Source organism: Lathyrus oleraceus, chromosome 7 (assembly GCF_024323335.1).
Source record: "Lathyrus oleraceus cultivar Zhongwan6 chromosome 7, CAAS_Psat_ZW6_1.0, whole genome shotgun sequence".
Lineage (NCBI taxonomy): Eukaryota > Viridiplantae > Streptophyta > Magnoliopsida > Fabales > Fabaceae > Lathyrus > Lathyrus oleraceus.
In genome coordinates this window covers 110,842,804-110,847,300 of record NC_066585.1, presented here as the reverse complement: position 1 = coordinate 110,847,300, position 4,497 = coordinate 110,842,804, and positions in this window count along the sequence as shown.

Here is a 4,497-nt window from a genome sequence, read left to right as displayed (position 1 = left end):
CCCTCAGAATCAAGATCTATGATTCTCTCAGATTTCAAACTTTAATTCAATGCGAATTTCAGAATGAAATCAATCACACACCTCATTATACTCGTGTTTCCTGGTGAATTGAACTGGAGATCCGATACCAAATGTTGGAGTTCAACAATGAACCTCCATTAACAATGCATAAAAATTTGAGAAGATGAAGATGAAGTATTATAAGAGAGAGAAATGAAAGTTTTCTAACTAACTTTTCCTTCAAAAGAAATAACTGAAAAATCTATTACAAATTCAACACAACTTAGGTTTATATAATGACCCAAATTCCAAATTAAAATGCAAATGAAACTCAAATACAAATGGAAATTAAATGAAAACTAAACTAACCTAAATGTTGAATTACACTCAACAGACCAAAGGTTCAATGATGAGAAAACCTTAATCATCATTCAAAAATCATAAGGCGTTAAAGGTACAATGCATCTACGACACTTCCACTAGTTGTAACCTCCACTGTAGTGAACCATTCAATATGTGAAATCCACATGATGATGGGAGTTCTTGCAATCTGATGTACATTGTAATATTCATCAAATTAAGGTTACGCAATCGAGATTTGAAGTCGTATGAAGGCAGGAATTTGTTAGCGTTCAATGATTCCTCCACTCTCCAATGTGGAACTATCAAGCTGCTACTCTCTTTCAGGGAAGGGGAGGACAAAAGAACTGTGAATATGCATTTCATCGTGATCCCTTATGAAAGTGATACAATGACGTTATTTGGAGGTCGTTCCTCGCGACATTAGAAAAATAGGTCTCTCTAGTCCATACTAAAGAACCCCATTTGTGTCAGCCTTTGAATATAAGAGGAGAAGGAATAAGATTCATCAAATTGTTATTACGATCGACCTCAACGTACGTGAAGATGAAACACCGAACTTGACTCACCAGTAGAGGTAAAAGTGATAACCTTAAGGTCGATTATGGATGAAAACTTTGAAACCATCCAACTTGACAATAATCTAGCAGAGTTGATTTGTATAGGAGTTAAGTTTCCATTTATGGTGAATAAAGGGACCATTGAGTGCCTTAAAGCTAATGTCGTCCTATTTGCAGTTTCTCATGACGAGATGCTCAACATAGACCCTAGCATGGCTTACCACCGAATGAATATTGACACGGTTAGCCGATAGACAACGATCTAGAGGGAGTGAATAGATCTCAATTTAAAAACTTGAACAAAAATTGTTTTGACAAAAATTTATGGCGAGCTGAAGTAACCCGGATCGAATTGTCTAACCAAACCACTATCGAAAAGCTCAAATATGCGTAATGACAATCAAAATATGATAATGAACACAAATTTGATCAACAAAATTTAAACCATAACCAATTGAATGCAATACTAAAAGTAGAGACTATTTCCAATGATAAAATACACAAAAATACTATTGAGACAAATTATCGAACACCTTGTGTGCAATCAATTTCTTTTAAAAATTCGTATAGTTTTGTTAATCTTCAAATCCAACCACAATCTAAGGATTGTGATCAACTCAACAAAACCTTTTTCAAATGATTTTCAAAAGGATTAACCAAACTATTGATTGCACAATCTATGAATTCAAAAATTTGCAAATGAAATGTAAAAGAGAGAGAGAGGGCAAGATATATATATATATATATATATATATATATATATATATATATATATATATATATATATATATATATATATATATATATATATATATATATATATATAGAGAGAGAGAGAGAGAGAGAGAGAGAGAGAGAGAGAGAGAGAGAGAGTACACAAGGATTTGTTTAGGCAGTTCCCCAATCGACCTCAATATGGGAACGTCTTCCCTCAATTCAAACTCGATTTGAGATTGAAATTAACCTTACTTTGCAAAATTGGAATACAAGAGAAATGTAGGAATCCAACCATACAAACCCTAAGTTTGATGTTGATTATAACAATTTCTCTTACCTTGATCTGAGCTTGATCAAGTAACCCAACAATGCCAATTAATTCACTGTCTCATGCCACTTCTTTGCGAGAACGTTTCATTCTTCAAAGCCTTCACTCAATCGAATCCAAATTGTGAATTATTGTAACCCAAGATTTATCAATATGATCCATCGTGTCACACTACTCTTATGCAAGAACCTTTCTTTCTTCAAAGTCTTCACTCGATCGGATCCAAATTGCGTAACCTTATCCAAAACCTTCAAATCTCTAATTGATCTTGAAGGAAACCTCCAACTTGGTTTTCTTATTTGAAACCCTCGAAGATATCAACCTAATTTATAATTCAACAGCCTAAATTGGATGTTATCAACCGATTCTAGATGGCACCTGAAGAAAGAATGATTTTGTGTAGTTTGTTTGTGTGTATGCATAAAATGAGGTTTAAGATGATGATAAGTCTTTAAAATACCGGTTTTATGTAGGTTTACTCTAGAACCTTACTAGAAATGACACATGCATGAAGTATATATATGTATGCAAGTTAGAATAAAAAGGAATGCAAGAGGTTTAGAAAACAATGAAAATTTTCAAGATTTTTTATGCATGTGTCAACCTATGTAAGTCATGCGCCGACATATATAGTCGGCACATCAAACAAAAGCTACATGCTTTAAAAATGAGTTACATGTGTCGACTTGTAACTCGTATGTGTCGATACATAACTCGTATGTGCTGACACATAAAATTTATGTGCTGACACATAAACCTGCAGGCTTTAAAATTGATCAACATATGTCGGCACATAGATCAATTTTTCCTATAAAAACCTATTTTAAATGCATGAAACCTTTTCTAAACCATTTCCAAATGTTTTTATGCTCCCTAATATTAAGATGAACATTAAGAATCAGAGGATACCGTCCAATATACATAAATACGAAAGTGTCCTAGTTTTGACATCATACAAAATACATCTAACGGGAACTTGCACTCATATACTCCCCCCTTTTGATGATGGAAAAACTTGAGACAATGTGTTTCGTGTCTTCATTAAGGCCCCCCTTGAATGTATGCATCCCAACTTCATCTTGCAGATGTTTCTCCCCCTTTGACAACATCAAAAAGAGACAAAGCAATCCATGAGAAGTATCTTATATCACACATATACAATATACCACAAATAGGTGTTTGCAAAGATAAGATCATCAATAAAATAGCACTCACATAGAATGATGTAAATATTGAAAATGCCTAAACATAAATAAAATCATTTAAATCAAAAATATAACATGGTTGTCACAAATCATGCCAAATAACATATACAATAAACATGAAAGATGAAGGATACAATGCAATAAAAAAACTCTTGAGTTGCTACAAAAAGCGACATGTTTGCGTGACATATACCTTTTGTGCTCCCTAATATTGCACACACATGTACTCTAGCAAGGCAATTATATAAATTTATCACCACTCAAACCAAAAAACAAAAATGTTATCATAACCATGACATACTACAAGAATTTTATTTACATTATAACATGTTCAAATATATTTCATGCCAGAGTAGATAAATAACAATCTCACAAATATCATGCAATAACTAACAATAGATAACAAGCTTATACATTAAGAACTTATTTCAAGTATGGAAGAGGAATACCATGAAGTCACTATAAGCAAGTAAATTGAAATACATATATTGAAATTTTAGGAAGTGAACATTCATGAAATATCTCATACCTCAAGCATATCAAGCATTTGGAACATAAACAACATGCAAAAGTAAAAGGTTTACTTTCAAAGAGGGAAAATGGAACAATATTACATCGTATATGAATTGATGAAGGATACAGTCATATATGATTGAACTTCTAAGGAAAGTTATAACAAAAGTATATAAACTGCATGCAACAAATCATATTTAGGCAAGATTTAAGATATCAAGTATGCCCAATTCCCTTCGAATGTTGAAAAACGGTTCAGTCGCAAGAGGTTTTGTAAAGATATCCACAAGTTGATTTTTTCTATCAACATGCTCAAATATGATGTCTTCTTTTTCAAAATGGTCACGTAGGAAGTGGTGACGTATCTTAATATGTTTAGTGCGAGAGTGTAACACCAGATTTTTGGTTAGATTAATACCACTACTGATGTCGCACATGATATGAATACATTGTAGTTTAATATAAAAATCAAGTAGTTGTTGTTTGAGCCATAAAATTTGAGCACAATAACTACCGGTTGCTATGTATTTCATCTCGGCAGTTGACAAAGGAACAAAAACCTGTTTCTTGTTATGCCAAAGGACTTTGAAAGCACGTGGCAAGTTCCACTAGCACTTTTCCTATCCGATTTGCAATCGATAAAATTGGAATCGGTATAACCAACCAAATATTACAATCGCTTCCCTTGGAATACCAAATCCCATATTTAGATGTACCATGAAGATATCTAAGAATGTGCTTTACGACATTTAAATGTGATTCCTTAGGAGTCGATTGATAACGAGCATACATACACACGCTAAACATAGTATCC